This window comes from Vulpes vulpes, chromosome 6 (assembly GCF_048418805.1).
Source record: "Vulpes vulpes isolate BD-2025 chromosome 6, VulVul3, whole genome shotgun sequence".
NCBI classification, from domain to species: Eukaryota; Metazoa; Chordata; class Mammalia; order Carnivora; family Canidae; genus Vulpes; species Vulpes vulpes.
In genome coordinates, this window is record NC_132785.1 from 86,147,242 (window position 1) to 86,168,199 (window position 20,958).

General features: G+C 34.5%; 1 pseudogene; it reads left to right on the forward strand.

The window, feature by feature from the left end:
- The first annotated feature begins 437 nt into the window (after window positions 1-437).
- The window catches only part of LOC112921314 (kinesin-like protein KIF2A pseudogene), a 49,430-nt pseudogene continuing 28,909 nt past the window's right edge, over window positions 438-20,958 (forward strand).

The window sequence follows — 20,958 nt, forward strand, 5'->3', positions numbered from 1 at the left end:
CGACAGACAACTGCAACTTCTGGTACAGTACCAGCTGCATCCCTGAGACACAATGGAGAAGATAAAAGTAAATGAATTTGGCCATATTCAGTGCCTGGTCACCAGGGCTGGTTTTAACTCTGGCCAAGCGGAAATTTTTGCCATCAATGACACTTGATTGACCTCATGTACATGGTCTACATGTTCTAGTATGATTCCACCCACAGCAAATTCCATGGCATAGTCAAGGCTGAGAACAGGAAACCTGTCATTAATGGAAAGCCCATCTCCATCCTCCAGAAGTGAGATCCTGCCAATATCAAATGAGTATGTGGTGGAATCCACTGAAATCTTCACCACTATGGAGAAGGCTGGAGCTTACTTGAAAGGTGGGGCCAAGGGAGTCATCATCTCTGCCTCTTTTGCTGATTCCCCCATGTTTGTGATGTATGTGAACCATGAAAAGTATGACAATACCTTCAAGACTGTCAGCAATGCTTACTGCACCACCAACTGCTTGGTCCTTCTGGCCAAGGTCATCCATGACAACTGAGCATCTTGGAGAGGCTCATGACGACAGTCCATGCCATCACTGCCACCTAGAAGACCATGGACAGCCCCTCTGGAAAGCTGTGGCATCATGGCCCAGGGACAGCCCAGAACATCATCCCTGCTTCTACGAGCACTGCCAAGACTATAAGCAAGGTCATCTCTGAGCTGAATGAGAAGCTCGCTGCCATGCCTTTAGTATTCTCCCTCTGCCTCCAAAGTGTCAGTCTTGGATCTGACCTACCACCCAGAGAAAGCTACCAAATATGATGACATCAAGAAAATGGTAAAGCAGGCATCTGAGGGCCCTCTCAAAGGCATCCCGGGCTGCACTGAGGACCATGTTGCATCATGTGACTTCAAAAGTGACGCCCACTCTCCCATCTTTGATGCTGGGGCTGCATTGCCTCAATGACCTCTTTGTCAAGCTCATTAGGAAATAATGTCATTGTTATGACAATGAATTTGGCTGCAGCAACTGGGTGGTGAACCTTACAGTCCGCATGGCCAGGAGAAAGAAACCCCTGGACTACCAGCCACAGCGAGAGCAAGAAGAAGACCTTAGCTGCTGAAGAGTCCTTGCCCCAACTCATCATCCCTCAACACATTGAAGGGCTTGGGGAGCCCTCCCTTGTCATGTACCATCAATAAAGTACACTGTACCCAGCCAAAAAGAGAAGAAAAGGAGCAGTACACAACACTACTGTAAGTGAACACTAGTAGACACAATTAAAGAACTACAGGACTGAATCATATCTGGCATCTACTAAAGAGGCAGATTGCTTTTGAAGTTTGAACATTCCACTATGCCTGAACAGAAGTGTAGTAACATAATGTTACTACATATCTTTTACCTAAATAAGATTATCTACCAAAACAACAACAACAACAAAGTGGAGTTAAGCAAAAAACTGCTACATCCCTCATCCAAATACAATTATTTATATATCAGCAATTGGCTAGAAAGCAGTGGAATATTGCATTAAAATTTGTTAAACACAAAAATTGAAAGCAACTGTATCTTATTCTGTATAATTTAAAAAATTATAGGTACTTTAGATAAGTAACAAGATGGTGCTTTACAAAATAATAGTGCATGAAAAGAAACATTTCAAGAGTTAAGAATTGTGGAAACAGGAAAAATAAATTTCATAGGTAAGAGAAAATAGAAGCTTTTCTTAAAAGCCACAGACTCTGTGGGATGTGGATAGTAAAAAGTAGTAGAGTTGAGCTTCCCAACTTTGTTTTTTGAAGTCAAAAAGGACTTTGGAAAGTCAAAATGATTTCCAAGATCACATGAGCTTAGCAACTGTTGAGTTGAACCAAATTAATAGTCTTGAGGACTTTTCAGATGCTGTAATAAACAAAATAGCAGTGTATATGATCAAAAATAGATGATAAAGTATGAGAATCCTTTATCCTTACTTAGCTACATAATGCTACCCATTAATCCATTCATTAAACAGAATGCCAATTAATATGCTTATTATTAGATAACAAATTTTTCTGGAATTACGATTTGGAAAGGACTGCTGTGAAAAGTATGAATTACCACAGATAACAAACATTAGTTAATCTTTGCAATCAAACCATGTAGCCACGTACGATGCCCATTTCTCTCTTGGACAAAAATGAGAACTCGAATATAGCCATAAGTTGTATTTAAAATTACCAGCTTATGATTTGACTCCTTAAGTGATGTTTAAGTGTTGTTGGTTTTTTTTTATTCAATGCTTTATTTAAAGAAATAGCTTAAATTATAATTCTTTCTATTCAATGTGCTTGGATGAGAGGCATAGTTTAAAATGTCAGTTTCTGAAACTGAACTAAAGAGAAAAAAATAATCACAACAAAGCAACAACTGGGAACTTAATAGTTCTGTGGCAGCAGCTGCAGCTGTCTGAGAGACACACCATGGCTGTGCTGTCCATCACTGTCACCAACATGGACTTCATCTTACCCTGGCTAACATGGTGGTATTCAGTAGGGTGTTTCAGAAACCAAGATTGCTGACCCAGGCTGAGGAGTAGCTATGCTGTAGTGGATGGCCAATCTCTAGGAGCATCTGCTTACTTTTGGAAAGAGGCAAGGCTGATGCTACCTTTTGCCCTGGATTCAAGAGACTAAAGTTCTAAGTGAATCTGGGCTTTCTGAGATCAAATTTTTGGAAATGACAGAAGTTATTAACTATCTCTATGGGGATTCAGAGCAGTAGAAGATCTGTGACCCATTCCAGAAGTCCTCTGAGGAAGAGAGAAGCATTTGGAGTTTTGGAGGCAGGGAGTCTTTTGATCCCAGAAGTACTTCAATGTCTGGAAGTGGTTCCCAGGACATGAGAGATTTGCTGCACAAAAGCATGTGGATGGTAGTCCACTCAAGGAAAGATATTTGAATTTTCTTGGTAACTGAATAGCTTTACTTCTGCCTTATAAGAGGAGTTAAAAAATTAAATCACAGAATGGATTAAAATAAAATGAGGCATTTTTTTTTTTCTTTAAAAAGAAGGTTCCATTACTTATTAAACAGAGGATGGGGCAGGTGAACATAGAGTAGTAAAATTTATGTATCCAGTAAAACTGGATGATGTGGGGTATAAAGGATTATGTATGCAATGGTCTGTGACAATGTAGGAAGCAAGATGAAGCATACAGTAGGCTGAGCTTTAGCATGTCTACAGTCATGCTGTTGCTCATGCTTCATGCCATGCCTTTGCTCCTGCATCTTCCTTATCTAGCTGGGAAACCCTATTCATCAAACATCAACTTCACAGAGCCTCAAATTACCTTCTCAGGAAATGTCAGTTCCTCTGGTCTCTATACCTTTGGGGTACTTCGTACACCAAAAAAAAAAAAAAAAAAGATTCCTAATATTGTCACTCAAATATAAGCAAAATGTGAAGAAATATGTGAAGAAATACAGTGAATTAATTACTCTTGCCTTAGCACATAGCTAATCATGGTATAATAAAGTATTAGACTTAAGTATGTTCAGGGACACAATATGAATATCATGAATGAAAATAAATTGTGTAGAGAGAAAAGGACTCGATATATAACCCAAGAGAAGCTTTCTGGCATCTCTTTCATTAGTTATATTTGATTAATCGATTATGGCATATAAACAAGGCTGTGTTTTTTTTAAAGATTTTATTTATTTATTCGAGAGGGAGAGAGATAGAGAGAGAGAGAAGCAGAGAGAGGCAGAGACACAGGCAGAGGGAGAAGCAGGCTCCATGCAGGGAGCCCAACCTGGGACTCGATTCCGGGTCTGCAGGATCGGGCCCTGGGCAGAAGGTGGTACTAAACCACTGAGCCACCCAGGCTGCCCAACAAAGCTGTGTTTTTTTTTTGTTTTGTTTTTTTGTTTTTTTATATAAATTAATTTTTATTGTGTTCAATTTACCAATATACAGAAAAACACCCAGTGCTCATCCCATCAAGTGTCCGCCTCAGTGCCTGTCACCCATTCCCCCCCACCCCCCGCCCTCCTCCCCTTCCACCACCCCTAGAGTGGGGAAAATTAACAAGGCAGGAAACAACAAATGTTGGAGAGGATGTGGAGAAAAGGGAACCCTCCTGCACTGTTGGTGGGAATGTGAACTGGTGCAGCCACTCCGGAAAACTGTGTGGAGGTTCCTCAAAGAGTTAAAAATAGATCTGCCCTACGACCCAGCAATTGCACTGTTGGGGATTTACCCCAAAGATACAGATGCAATGAAACGCCGGGACACCTGCACCCCAATGTTTCTAGCAGCAATGTCCACAATAGCCAAACTGTGGAAGGAGCCTCGGTGTCCATCGAAAGATGAATGGATAAAGAAGATGTGGTCTATGTATACAATGGAATATTCCTCAGCCATTAGAAACGACAAATACCCACCATTTGCTTCGACGTGGATGGAACTGGAGGGTATTATGCTGAGTGAAGTAAGTCAATCAGAGAAGGACAAACAGTGTATGTTCTCATTCATTTGGGGAATATAAATAATAGTCAAAGGGAATATAGAGGAAGGGAAAAGAAATGTGTGGGAAATATCAGGGAGACAGAACATAAAGACTCCTAACTCTGGCAAAGCTGTGTTTCAATGGAAGTTTATTTAAAAAAATATGGGGCAAGCTATATTTGGTCCTTAGGCTATCGTTTGCTGACACCTGTTACAGAAGATAGAATTTTATTTTTATTTTATTTTATTTATTTTATGTTTTTAATCAGAAGATAGAATTTTAATTAAAAATTTGCAATATCTGCTTTAGTAAATCTATAATTTTTGCATAGGTTGTAATGATCTAAGTAAAATGTCATCAGTCATATGTGAACATTGTAAAAATATTCTTTTACACAAGGGAAATATAAATGATTGGTTCTATAACAGCAGCCATAGAGAAAACTACCACAGTGGAAAGTTAGTTATTTGAAAAGATAAAAAAAAATTGAGAAACTCTATAAAAATGTGAAGGAGAAAGAAGAGAGAAAGGAAATGACAGTATTAAGAATTAAACTTGGTATATCACTATATGTGAAAGGATAAAATGAGAATACCACATAACTTACAGCAATAATTAAGTGAAAGAAAAAATCTCTAAGGAAAACATAGATTAATGAAAACAAAAAAATAAATGGAAAAGTTGAATAGTCTTAATAGTTTTATATCTAACAAAAGACTGAATTAGTAAATAAAAAAATTCTTACACAGATTTCCACATACGGATGCTTTTGCTAGTGAAATGTTTATAGAAGAAAAAATGCCAGTTTTCACTAAGCATTCTTAGGACATAAAGGACAAATCCCTTCCCAGTGATTTTTTAAAATAAATATAAAAATATTTCCTTTACACTGTCCCTCAATAATGTCTTGGTTGAGCCCCTACTTTTCGGTACATGCTGGGATCCTTCATCACACTATTTTTGACAAATTCCATAAGATTTCAGTTACTCTCGATTACTACAATGGTATAGTTTTCATACTTAGAACACAGAATTTTCTATTAAAATTGCCAATCTTGAGCTTTATTCAGAGACTAGAGCACAGGTCATCTCCACTTATAATACGTTGGTAAATAGGTGGAATGAACTGGGAGAGATGCCCCTTGCCCCCACTAAGATCTTGGGCTCTCTGCTCTTGGGCTCTGAAAGGGGATATAAGGAACAGAAGTCTCTTTTCATGGCTAATCAGTCAGTGTTGAGGAAGAATTCCAGGACTCACATGGCTCTGTCTGCTTGCCTGGTAGCCTCTGGTGAAGTAACTGTTTCTACAAAGATGGTGAATGGCCTTCCTTGGAATCGTGTTCAATTTCACCTCCACCACTGAGAACGGTTCAGCTCTGCCAGTAGTTTCAGTCTTTTTCCTGGATTGATTATCCCGCTGATTTTGAAATGTCTCTGACTCCTGTTCCTTCACAACCATTGTGTTTCTTCACATAAACAACAGAAACCACTAGACTTCTCTTCCACAACCTCTAAAATACATGAAGATACTTATGCTCGTTTCCTGTCACAGATTATGTTCCCCAGAAAGCAGACACTGAGGAGGATACATGTATGCAGAAAATCTACTGGAGAGTGTTTCAGAATCATCAACCAAGATGAGAGAACAGGTAGATACTGGTACTATGATTTTTATAATTATCTAATTATAAAACCTCTGATTGTTCATTTCTACTATGCCCCATTGTTTCCTCAAGTCTCACTTCCTTTTGCATAAAGCTGAGCACATCCATGTTGGGGGAATCTTCAACACGTGGCCAATAGGGTCTACTCTGCAGGAGAAGAGGCACTTCTTAATAATATTCATAGACCAGAATATATTTAATATTAAAACCTAAGTCATTACAAGACAAGAATCTTATAGACCAATTTTCCTTAGAAATATAGTCTCAAAAAATCCTTGGCAAAATATTGGCAAGTAGAATATAGCAAAACATGGGATGAAAAATATATAATGACCATTGGAATTGAATTCAAGAAATCAAGATTGTTTAATGATCAAAAATTCAATGTAATTTTCCACATTAACAAAGTTAAAGAGAAAAAAACAATCGCTCATCACAAAGATTTGACAAAAATCATATGGTAAAATTCACACTTCATTCACAATAAAATTTTTCAGAAAAGTAGGAGTTGAAAAGAACCTCTGCAATCTAAAAAAGTACCTCTTTAAAAACAAACAAAAAACAGCTAACATTGTAGGTAATGGTAAAATACTGAATATTTCCCCTTTGTGATTGAGAAGGAGAGAGGGCCTAATATTGTCACTTCTATTAAATAATGTTTTTAGGAGTATTAGCTAGTGCTGTAAGGTGAGGATAAAACACATAGAGATTAGAATGGAAGAATTAAAACTGTGTTTATCACAGAAGATATTATTGTGTTGAAAATCTTTAAGAAACAAACAAGAAAATCTTTAAGAAACTTATAAAATCACTACTAGATTTAGAGTAAAGGATATTGGTAAGAATGTAGGATAAAATCTAATAGTGATTCACCTAGTAAAAGCGAAATGTATTTTATAGAGTTGCAAGCATCCAAAAGCAAATGAACAGATGTGCATCTATCTTTCATCCAAATGGAGAGGGAAATACTTCAGTATTTCATTATTAACTCTGGTGTTTATCATGTTCTGGGGTTTTAGTTTTCAAGTTAGGCAACTCACTTTATTTTTTTTTAATTTATTTATTCATGAGAGACAGAGAGAGAGAGGCAGACACACAGGCAGAGTGAGAAGCAGGATCCATGCAAGGAGCCCGATGTGGGACTCAATCCTGGGACCCTGGGATCACACCCTGAGCCTAAGGCAGACGCTCAACCACTGAGCCACCCAGGCATCCCAAGCAACTCACTTTCTATTCCTATTTCACTGCAGGTTTTTATAATAAATAAATAAATACTAAATATTATAGAATGCTTTTTCTAATTCTAGAGAAATGATGTGATTTCTTCCTTTTTTGGCTTATGTGTTGAATTAATCTTATTAACTTTCCAACCAAACTTGAATTTCTGGGAGAAAAAAAACAAACCTAGACATGATACATTATCATTTGCATGTATTGCTGAATTTGGCTGAATGATTCTGTGTCTATGATTTTCTATCTACACCCAAGATCTACACCCATCTACATCTCCAAGATTGAAATCGGCATCTAATTTTCCTTTCTCATGCTGACCTTGTTGGGTTTTGGTGTCAAGTTTATATTTATCTGAGAGTATCTCTACCCCAATTTTCTATTATTTAGAAAAGTTTCTATAAGTTTAGAATTATTTCTTATTTGAATTATGTTAAATTTACCCTAAAATCCCTCTTTATGACTATTCAATTTCTTGAATATTGACTATATAATTCAGTTGTCAACTGAAGACCTAATCACACATTCATGGAACCCAATGAGCCTCAGGCAAGATTGAAAAAAATTCTACCCCTAGAAGCATATAGTGAAACTGCAAAAAAATGTTAAGATACAAAGAAAATCACTAAAACTATCTAGAAGGAAAAAAAAAAAAAACTCTTCAAATCACTATTGACTTCAATTTCTTTTTTCTTTCTCTCTTTCTTTCTCTCTTTTCTTTCTTCTTCTTTCTTCCTTTTTTTCTATTTTTATTAATATTTTATTTATTTGATATAAATAGAGAGAGCACAAGCAGGAGGCGCAGCAAGGAAAGGGGCCAGCTGACTCCCTGCTGAGCAGGGAGCAGGATATGGGGCTAGATTCCAGCACACTAAGATCATGACCTGAGCCAAAGGAAAGTGAGCCACCCAGGTGCCCCTCAATTTCTTTAATAGTCATAATATTATTAATGTTTTCTATTTTTATAGTCATTTCTACAAGCAATATTTGTTCTAAATTTAAGTTGTGACATAAATATTTTCATAATACATAACTGGGGGGGGCACTTGACAGGATGAGCACTGGGTGTTATTCTGTATGTTGGTAAATTGAACACCAATAAAAAAATAAATTTATTAAAAGAAAAAAAAATGATATTCAAAATATTTTAAGACGATAAAACAACATAAAGATAAAAACAACATAAAGATATTTATAAATAAATGACACTGAAATACTCAGTTTTAGTAATGTAAATAGTAATTTAGCACCATAATTTACTAATATATATATTAGTAGTTTTATATATATATCTATTTGTGATTATATATATATATATAAAACTACTAATTCAGTCATATAAGTTATTAGTGTAAATTATTGATCAAATCATTCTAATATAATCCAATTCTTTTGTTGATTTTTGGAAATATTAGTGTCATCTTTTGTTTAATATGGCTGTTACTAATTCATGAGACTCATTAAACTGATATTCATACCATCATTTGTAGCCTCCACAGTAACAGCTTTTCCTAATATCATTAGTGAAGAAACAGCAATTCCATTTAATAACAGTCATTTAATAATAACAAATCTCTTATAATAGAGCTGTAAGAGAGATACTCAATATCTTATTTCTCTAAGTTACTATATTTGTTTCCTCGGGCAGCTCCACAAAGTGTCACCAACTAAATGGCTCAAAACAACAGAAATTCATTGTTTCATGCCTCTGGAGACTAGAAGTCCAATATCATGGAGTGAGAAGGAGTAAGCTCCCTCTGAAAATTGTAGGAGAATCTTCCCTTGCCTTTTCCTAGTTTCTGGTGATTTGCTGGCAAACTTTGGAATTTCTTGGTTTGCAGTTGCATTAGCTCTATTCTCTGCCTTTGCTTTGGTAATTTCCTGTGTCTCTGTATCTTCACATGGTCATTTTATCAGGGCATCTGTCACATTGGTTTCCACTCTATTACACTGTGACCACATCTTTCCTAATGAAGTTTGCAACAACCGTATATGAAAATGTTATTGTATTCTTTTTGAGCAACATAATTCAACCTGTAAGAGTCACCAGCTTATTGTTTTGGATTGTGTGGTAAAATTTGTTTATACCTAATTCCTCAGCTAGTTGAGATACACCATGTTATAATTTAGTAATGGCTCCACTGACCCCGGGCTTTACCTTCCATTCTGACAGTTGAATTGTCACTCCTTTGGGGGGTATTTTTGTCTTTTTTCCTTCTGGATACTTTCAGAGGTTTCTTTTTTTGTATCTAATCTTTTTGCAGTTTCACTATATGCTTCTAGAGGTAGAATTTTTTTCATCCTTGCCTGGAATTCACTGGTTTTCATGAATATATAACTAGGTGTCTTCACAGATTCTGTTTTGTCCTTTTACTTTTCCAGAATTTCCAGAATTCCTGTTAGGCATATGTCAGATGTTTAATCTCTTTTCTCCATAGTCCTTAGTTCACAAAACTCCTGCTTCCTTGCCCCTCTGTGCTGCAGTCTACATAATTTATTTTGACCAATTCTCCAGTTCTTTCTCTCTTCAGAATTTTCTGATCTTTATATTTTTAAATAAAGGTTTTAAAATTTAAATTTAGTTCATAATTTTATACTTTTTTTAAAGAATTTATTTATTTATTTATTTATTTATTTATTTATTTATTCATGAGAAACAGAGAGAGAGTGAGAGAGAGAGAGAGAGAGAGAGAGGCAGAGACACAGGCAGAGGGAGAAGCAGGCTCCATGCAGGGAGCCTGATGTGGGATTCGATCCCGGGTCTCCAGGATCACACCTGAGGTGAAGGCAGCGCTGAACCGCTGAGCCTCCCGAGCTGCCCCATAATTTTATACATGTGATTATATTTTCATTTCTAGAAGTTGTATTAATTTAGTTTCTCTTTAAGATCTGAGGATTTCCAGTGTTTCCAATTTCCTGTTAATGTATTATATTGTATTGTGTTGTATTTCTTTAAATATAGTGACCATGTTTATATTATGGTTATTTGATTATTTCTAAAATATCTAAAAAATTTGGCTGGTTGATTAGTCATATCTATTGTTTGGTGCTAACCATAATGCTTTGTTAAATACCCTTATTGAACTTTTTGCTTTTCTCATAACAATAGTTATGAAAATTCACCTAGGTACACAATAGGAAATTCATTTAGCATAGACATGCATACCTTCAGTGTAGAATGACAGGATTACTCATCTAGAAAACTTTATTACATTTATGACTAAGGTTTTTAAATACCCAGGAAATGGCAACATGGGTGGCAAGTTCTTATGAGGAGTAGGGGTTATAATTTCATAGCATTTTTTCTCTGTTTTTTCCTAGCACCTAGACAACGTTCCCTGCAGTCATTCGGCTCTATGGCATATTTGCTGTCAGATGGCCCTTACCAGAGAGTGCACTCCTTTGTACTTCCTATTTAAGCACCTTTGGTTTGTTCTTTTTTTACTGAGCACTCAAGTTAGTGATTTCTAGGTTCTGAAAATATTCTCAGGTTAAAAAAGTTTAATACTCTCCTTACTTCCTAGACTCCTGCTTTACATTAGATATTTGTACAATTATTTCTTCCTCTCTTAGCTATAATTTGACGTTGTAAGAAGCTGTTAAAATATATGTAATCCAGAATTTTAGTTGTTTTCAGAAAAAGGATTAGTCAAAATACTATTTCAGTCTTATTACTGAACATATTATTCTTGTTTATTTTTTTATCAGATAACTAATAAAAAATCTGAAGCAAAGAAATAAATGCATATGTACCAAGCCATAAACAGTCACCTACATGAGCCCTATTTAATAATTTTCTTTTATGTAGTCATACAAGACACCAAACATAACAAGGCAGTAGCTAGATTATACATTTTAATTATTTATATAATTTTGTAATAAATAATTTACATTAAACATACTGAAAAAATGTTTTAAGGAGGATCGGTAAAATTTATATAGAAAGTTGGCAACAAAGCTAAAATAAAAAAATATTCTGGCCTTTTATTTAGATATTTATTCTAACCATAAATTGTAAAGAATATTTAGCTACATTAATCATTCATTAAATTATGAAAAGCATTAGTATTTCTTGAGAATGAAAGATGTTTATTTTTTTAAAAAATTTTAATTTATTTATTTATTCATGAGAGACACACAGAGAGAGAGGTAGAGACATAAAGGGAGAAGCAGGCCAATGTGGGACTCAGTCCCCAGATCTGGGATAACACGCTGAGCCAAAGGCAGGTGCTCAACCATTGAGCCACCCAGGAATTCCAAAAGATGTATACTTTAAATGGGAAAGAACTGACATGTGGAAGACAGAAACTTCATGAAAGTGGTTATCCCCTTGAAATATTTTTGGCATCATAGATATTAAACATTCATTATAGAAATAGTGTTGTGAAAAGTTTCTGTGAATGCATTCCACCAATCATTGACCTATTCCAAATGCATTTTTTAGACATCCATTAAGCATATCTTTCAGGAAGTTTTCCCTCTTCAACCCTTTTGTCTCCCCCACTGTGTTATTCTTTTTGGTGTTATTATTTTCTTTTATTTAAAATATTTTCAGGGCGCCTGGGTGGCTCAGTGGTTGAGCGTCTGCCTTCAGCTCAGGGTGTTATTCTGGGGTCCCGGGATTGAGTCCCATGTCTGGTTCCCTGCATGGAGCCTGCTTCTCCCTCTGCCTGTGTCTCTGCTTCTCTTTCGCTATATCTGTCATGAATAAATAAACAAAATCTTTAAAAAAATAAATAAATAAATAGAAGATTTTATCTATTTATTTAGAGAGAGCATATGAGTGGGGGGAAGGGCAGAGAGAGAGAGAAACTCAAGCAGACTCCATGCTGAGTGTAGTGCCTGATACAGGGCTTGATCTAGTGACCCTGGGATCATGACCTGAGTTGAAACCAAGAGTCAGATGCTCAACTGACTCAGCCTTCCAGGAGGTCTGCTGTCCCTATTTTCTTTCATAAACTTAATCAACACCCAATCATAAGTATTATTGCTTTATTTTTATTATATCCCAGAAATTTAGTAAGCATTTCATTGCATTATTTAATTTAAAAACTAAAAGAGATCTGAGAGTTAATGTTTTACTAACACATTTTAAGGTGAGGGAAATGAGTTAAAAAACCAGTCTAATGTCACACAGTTAATGAACTGAAGATATTAACTGAGTCTTGTCTGATCTCAAAGACAGATGCTTTGCTGCCTCCATAGTAATAGATGTGTGGTACCTTTAAAGAGAATTAAAAAGTAAAAAATGAGTTTAACAGCATCACACCAATAAGTTCTCCCTCCTACACACATACATATTCACAAAAATCTCTTTTTCACTACTGTCATCCAACTGAAGCCACCAACCAGTGATCAGTGATTCCGTTTTAAGTTGCATCACCTTCAGAGAAATAGTGCAGAAGCCAGAAAGTAATTTAAAAGGAATTTCAGTCTTTACTCACACGTGCCAAAAACATTGCTGGAACTCTTAAGTCATAGTCCTGCTAAGTACTTCAAATATTCTCTTTTCTCATCTTCCCGAATTCTCTTAGATACTTCTCAGAGTTTCTCCTTCCTCTCCTTTATTATACAGATTAGCAAAATTTCACGTGGCTTTTCCTTGTGGACCTCCTTCTACCTCTATGGTCTTTACTTTCTCTTTTGTTTTCAAATTCTGAACTGGAATATTTGCATTAGGCTGTGAAGGAGAGTCTACCTTCTGGGAAATGAAAGAGGTTAGATATACATGCATGTGTGTGTGTGTATGTGTCTGCTATAAAACATAATTTGGGTGTGGTAATGCCTAAAATAGAAAAAAATCTTAAAAATAAAAAGAAAAAAATCTAGAGTGGGGCTGAAGAAAAAAATGAGCTTGAAGTTGCTGTGGCCATTTTGCTTATTTTACAGGAAAGCCTTATGAATAAATGAAGTGACTGAATCTAAACTACAATTTCTTCTCTGCAGAAAGGTGACCATGGCAAAGGATATGTTCTTTAAGGCATTTCTTCTGCTAAAACCCTAAGTGTTCTTCCCTCTCTATTTTAACTGTGTAAGCAATTCCGTAATATATACAATTCATAGATATTACAAATGAATAATTTATTTTATAATGCAGCTACTTAAGAAAATATTTAACGGCATTTAGTATAAAGTTAGACATTTACTCACCAAATCCTGACAGTATATCTCCTAGGTTCTTAACTAAAAAAGAAAAAAGGAAAACTGCAGGCACACACAAACAGATTTGTAAATGTTTATAGTGCCTTTATATGAATAATGGCTCCAATACAAAAACAACCTAAATGTTCAACAAATGATAAATTAATAAATCTTAATACTTCACACATTAGAACTCTACTCAGTCCTTAAAAGGAATAAGCTACTGACACATACAGTGATATGCTTGAATCTCAAAAGTATTATGCTAAGTGAAAGAAGCCACCTAGTCACAGAAAGTAAATAACTATATGATTCCATTCAATGACATTCTGAAGATTCAAAATTATAGAGACATAAATTAGATGTGTGTCTCCCAGGGTCTAGGGTTAGGTAGGAGATTAGCAACACAGGGGCTGAAGGGAGTTCTTTGGAGTCACGGGACTATTATATATTTTGATAGTAGTGGTAGTAACATAGATTTCATTTGTAAAAAAATAAAAAATAAAAATGAAATTTTTAATTTGTCACATATATAAATGTGTGTATTAATGTATATCTTCAAACTATTTAAAATATTTTTGATATTATCTCTAGATACACTTTTAACTCAGATAGAATAATTATCAACAACTCCAAAGTTTTCCAAATTCTATAGTATTCCTTGAATTAAGTTTAGGAAGCTTCCTAAACTTCCTAGTTTTCTGGTCCCTTGTGTTTTATTTAACATATTTTTACCTCAGCACCCTAAAGCTATGAAATTCTTTTCTTACATAAATGTTTAAAATGGAGAGCCCCAATCCACTTTGTGGTGCCTGAGTGGAAGAGTGCTTTCACAACACAGGAATACTTGGGCTTGCCTCTAATGAGCAAAATTGTACCACTGGACTAGGATTTGAAGAAAATGAAAGCCCCTGTCTTCTTGGTCATATTCCCTTAACAGTAGAACAACTGGAAGTAGTTTCAGTAACTACAACCTGGGACATGGGAGGATTGAGTGTAAAGTGAACAAAGTTATGACTCAAATCTCACAGATTTGCTGCTCTTACCCAGATTTCATAGATTTTCTTGAATAAATTGTTTCTCAAATTATTTATGCAATAGGACAATTTCCAGATAGTTTATATAGGTATTATTATTGTTTAAAATAATTTTCACATGCAAAAAAACAAAAAACAAAAACAAAAACAAAAAACAAAAAACGAAAAACGTTATTTGCTGGGGAAAGGGTTTACTGAGCTCCTCACGTTGCCATTCTACAAGTCCAGGGCAATTTTTATTGATCTTCAGAGACTTCAAAGTTTCATAATTAGTCATGTTCATATACTGCTAGGGAATAATTGTGAGAATGATTCTAACTAATTGGCACACATATAAGCTAAAAAGTACTTCTCAACTCTGGTGGCACATGACTCCTATTTAAAATACACTGATGTGTTCTACACATCAGTGGAGCTATTAAAACAACCTGGGGAACACAACTACCCCCAAGATATTCTAATTCAACTGTTCTGGATAGGACCTAAGTATAAGCAATTTAAAAATAATTCCCACAGTGACCCTAAACCGGAGTGTTTTGAGAACCACAGAATTAGACATTTTAGAGGCAGTCATGGATCAGATTCATACCTGAAACTATGTAACTTTTATGCTTTCTTCCAACACTTTAAATTAAGATACAAACTTTCTGAGGAAATCTCTGTAGTAAGCAGTTATCCCTTCTTCTTTACACCATTATAAATAACTAAATAATGAAAAGAACCCAGAGAAAAAAGTTTAAATTGCTTTGGTTTGATAAAGGCATGACTCACTCAAAATAAATATTTTCTTCTCAGCCTTCTGATATATATAGTCATCTATGCAAACATGATATTATTTATAAACCTATTCAGAGATGACATTTATTACAGCAAGTGACATGTGTTGGTGGAACTTAGTAAATTTCATGCCTGCACAATATGGCAACCAGATATCTTTTGGTTACGTTATGACAAGCATTGTCTAAAAGAGATCTGGAAGCCTATAAAAGGCTTATGGTGAAAAATACAGGAAAGCCATGCTATGATCCAGGTAGAATTATTTTCCTGACTTTCTGTAGGAACCTCCATTATCACCTAAAGTGGATCTGACTAAGAAACTTCCAAAGGTTATGGTCTTAATGTATCCAAAATAAAAAGAAAATTAAAAGCAATATTTTTAGAAACCTTGCTTTAATGATTACACTATTCCTCCCAGGAGGATGGGCATTTCATTTTACAATTGCAGCAATTGTTAGTTTCTCCTATGTGATTTTACCTAATTATATAAGTAGACTATGTTTTATATGAGATTATTATCGTTAGTGTGACAAATTTTTTTCTAGGTTTCAGTTTGTAAAGAATTTACTAGTAAAATCTGTTTTTTTTTAATTCTTTGATCCTTTAAAAAGTGCTAATCAACACTGTGACAAGACTGTATAATACTATTATCTTGTAACATTTGGATAATTACCAGAAATGATTAAAGTTTAATAAGAAACCAACATGTTGTGATCTACATTGTAAGAAATCATTGAAAGTTAATGTTAAAGGCAAAATATTTTTCATCATTCTTGCCACTACCATTTTGAAAAGGAGGGTAAGTTATTTATGTGCTGATATATTGAGGACATATTTTCACTCAGTCTTTTTTCATGTCTCCTAAACATCCCAAGCATGTTGGTAAAATAACTAATGTATAATAACTTAAATGATATAAAATGTGAAATAAAATAAAAATTCGAATTCTAAAGACAATGGTTTTAAAACCAAAATAATAACAGAAACAGAAGTAAACAAACCCACTCAAATTTAACAATTCACAAGTTTCAAAACATTAAAGTTGTAAAGGCTTGAGCCAAACATGACTTTAAGAGGTTGTCTTCATTCCTTATATGCACATTGTTTTTTTTTTTAATTAATTTTTATTGGTGTTCAATTTACCAACATACAGAAAAACACCCAGTGCTCATCCCGTCAAGTGTCCACCTCAGTCCCCGTCACCCATTCCCCTCCAACACCCGCCCTCCTCCCCCCTTCCACCACCCCTAGTTCGTTTCCCCGAGTTAGGAGTCTTTATGTTCTGTCTCCCTTCCTGATATTTCCCAACATTTCTTCTCCCTTCCTTTATATTCCCTTTCACTATTATTTATATTCCCCAAATGAATGAGAACATTGTTAAAACATTATTATGTCTTGGTTTCTTGCTTTTTTTTTCACCTTCACATCCCAAAATACTGACAAGTTCTTTTGACTCATTCTCAAAAATCTCTTATAATCTTCTTCCCATCTTCTTCCAACTGGTTCATTCTTTAAAAAAAAAATTATTTATTCATGAGAAACAGAGAGAGAGAGAGAGAGAGAGAGAGAGAGAGAGAGGCAGAGACACAGGCAGAGGGAGAAGCGGGCTCCATGAAGGGAGCCTGACTTGGGACTCAATTCCGGAACTCCAAAATCATGCCCTGGGCAGAAGGCAGGTGCTAAACCGCTGAATCTCCCAGGGATCCCCCAACTGCTTCATTCTTGGTATAACAGAGTTAACTAATGGAAAACAAGGATTCATATATTTGATTGTCCCTTTCATAAGTTGTTGAATCGATCTTTGACGAAGAAGTAAAGACAATTCAATGGAGATATTTTTTCCCAATAGATAATGCTAGAACAGCCATATATTCACATGCAAAAATAAATAAATAAATCTTGGTGAAGATCTTATACCCTTCACAAAAATTAACTCAAAATGGATCATGTGTCTAAATGTAAAATGCAAAACTATAACACTGGTAGAAGATTACATAGGAGAAAGTCTAGCTGACTTTGAGTTTGATGATGACTTTTTAAGATAGAACAGCAAAAACATAATCCATGAAAGAGAAAATTTATACAATGGACTCTATTAAGATTAAAATTTTTGTTCTGCAAAAGACACAGAAATGAGAGAATGAAAACAATCCACTGACTGGGAGAAAATCTTTGCAAACACATATCTGCAAAAGTCTAGTATCCAAAATATGCTAAAAACTCTTGAGTAAATACTTACTTGTAAGAATAAGAATAAGAAATTAAATAATTCAATTAAAAAGTGAACACAATATTTGAACAGAAAATATGTTCATCTCACAAAAAAATACAGATGGCATATGTTTATGAAAAGATGATCAATATCATAATATGTCATCAGAGAACTACAAATTAAAACAATAATATACCATTACACGTTTATTAAAGAGGCCAAAATCCAAAACACTGACAACACCACATGCTGACAAAGATGTGGAGCAATAGCAATTTTCATCTATTGCTGGTGGGGATGCAAAATGGTACAGACTCTATGGAAGGCATTTTGACAGTTTCTTATGAAATTAAACTACTCTTAACTTTAAAAATCTAGCAATTTCACTTCTTGCTATCTAGTTAAATGAGTTGAGAACTTCTGTTATTTCATAAACTTGCACAAGAATATTTATAGCAGATTTATTTTTAATTGCCAAAACTTAGAGGTAACCAAGATGTTCCTCAATGAGTAAATGGACAATCAAGACAATGAAATATTATTCAGAAATACAAAAAGAAATGAATTATTATTCCACAAAAAGACATGGAGGAAACTTAAATGCATATTGCTTAAGTGAAAGAAGACAATATGAAAAGGTTACATAATGTATGATGCTAACTATATGGCATTCTGGAAAAGACAAAACTATGGAGACAGTAAAATGATTAGTGATTGCTAGGGGCTCTGGGCAGGAGGAAGGGATATTTAGGGATATGAAACTATTTTGTATGACACTGTAATGGCGGATACATGCCATTATACATTTATCAAAACATATAGAGTATACAACACAGAGAGTGAACCTTAATGTAAACTATGGAACTTGTTAATAATAATGTAATGATTTTTGCTCATCAATTACAACAAATAGAGCACACTAATTCAAGATGTTAATAATAAGGCAAACTGTGTGGGTGGCAGGGGGAGTTGAGAAAAACTCTACTTCCCACTAAACTTTTCTGTAAATCCCAAGGTGTTCTAAAGTCTATTAATTGTTTTGAAAAAGTTCCTAGTGGCTTTTAACTGCTTTTTTTTTTTTAATGCTTTAAAACAAAATTTGAGCTATTCACTTTTCTTGAAGTTCCTACATGCTGTGCTTCTTATCTCTCTTTCTTCATCTTCTACCACATTTTACCTGTCCCAAATATCCTCCATTGTGTTAATCAAATAAAATAGAGCTTTCTATTTTGGGATTTCTACAATTGCTATCCCCTTGGAGATGTTTTTACTGTAAATCTTCAAGCCTTCCCTTCATTTAAATGCCTTCAAAAAAGACTTTAATTACCAATTCATCTGAAGTTCTTTTTTCATAGGACTTATCAGTAGGTGGTATTTTCTTACATATGTTTCTCATGTTTCACCTGCATTAGAATGAAATTTTATAAAACCAAGTACCTCATCTGTCCTGTCTATATCTATCACTTCACAACTGTTTCACAGTCTAGAATAATGGCCATTATGTGATATTCACAAAATTAACATTTGAATAAATTAATAATTACAACTTTATAGGTGAGAAAAATAAGAAAGTTTGACAACTTGTTAATGTCTATTCAGCTGGAATGTCATAGGAAGGCAATCTTTAGTTTCCTGCTATCTCTTTGAGCAATGGATATTCCTCTTTAATAGACTTTGAGGCAGTGCACCATAGGATATTCATACCATTGTTGAGATAATTTTAGGGATAGAGAGGTTTTAATAAAGACTGTCATGAAGTTTTTGTCAATTAGGGTATAAAAATGCTTAATTAAGTCACAGTGAAGATGCTATTCTGTCATATATATTAGGTTAAAATATATGATTTTTTCTTAAATACACTGTATGTTGATTTTCATTTACATACTTTACAAATCAAAATATAATCTCATGATTATGGTCTACAAATACTAAGATCTCCACATTTATTGGTCTGGGTAATGACAAGCTCATCCCTATAGCCTCCTAGGTCACCTCTAGTCTCTGATGTCATTAGTTAAAATGTGTTTTAACAAGAGAAATTAAAATGCTTAGAATTTTTTGACCTGAGGATTGAATGGTTCTACTTATTAATCAACAGATATTTGAGACCTCTTGTGGATAAATTTATTACACTCTGGGCTAAACAACAGAATGAGCGATTTATTTCTTTCTAAGATTTATGCACATTTAGGGCCATTTATATGTTAGAGTGAGATAACTAATTCGAGGAAAGGCATAAAATATATAGTAAAATTGTTAGATTCATCCTTAATTTGATGGGTTTGAAAACTTTTTGTATCATTTTTCCTACTAAAAGGTCTATATTAAATTTGGGAGGGTATTTCATTAACTTTAAATCATTATTTTCAACAAAATTGGACTATGCATAAATATAAAATATCAGTTTAATTGATATAACCACTTATACCAATATAATACATATGGGTTAATTATCATCTGTTACCTATATTATAATATAGTTCTGTTACCCCAAATAATTTAAGTTGATTTTATTGAGATAATAAACATTTATTGATGAAATGAAGGGCCTATCATACATAGTGGTATAAAATTTTAGAATCTTTAAAACTTGTTACTGCTCTAAATCTTCACAATGACATTTGAGTGTCATTGTCATTTCATTAACATTGCACATCATTTTATACTTCAATTAGGTAACTGCAGATCTTAATGAGATTTTAGTAGTAACAAAATGCACTATCATAAAATTTGTGAGCTCTTATGGTAAAATTAAGCTCCAATGCTTGTATGGAGTTGTAAACTTCTTCAGACAGCTCAAGGAAATGGGGACTTGTGCCCATGGCTGACTTAAGGCAAAATTTATCTCATACAGTTTCATGCACTCTTTTTGAATTCTTTGCTCCTTTTGTACAATCAATGACCACATCAGTACTTGAGCCACAGGGCACTTGATGTCCAGGGATCTCCTTTCAGGTTTAGAGAAAATGGTAATCCCTAAATATCTAATCTATTTTCCTTATTTTGTGTAAAAAGACACTGAAATTCAGAGAGGCTCTGATCAATGCTATACAGCTATGGTGTTTCAGAAACAGGCAGAAAAATGAGCTTTGTTGATTCATATTGCCTGTATATTTGTGTTGTGACTGTTTCAAATCAAAAGTAAGCAATCTGTAACAATATTGTGGAAATTCACTGGCCAAAGGTCAAACAATGAAAGTTTAAGATGTTAAGTCCAATACCATTTTATAAAGGGAGGGAAAGAAATATTCATGAGATCAATATAGCAGTGATTATATGACACAAGGAAAGAAATTGGATGATGTGTGTATGTTGGGAGTGGAGGGAGGTCCCATGCTTTGTCAAGCTAACCAATACCTCCATGTTACTCCATCAATATTAAATATGCATTAAAAATATCATATTACTTGACTCCTCAATAATAA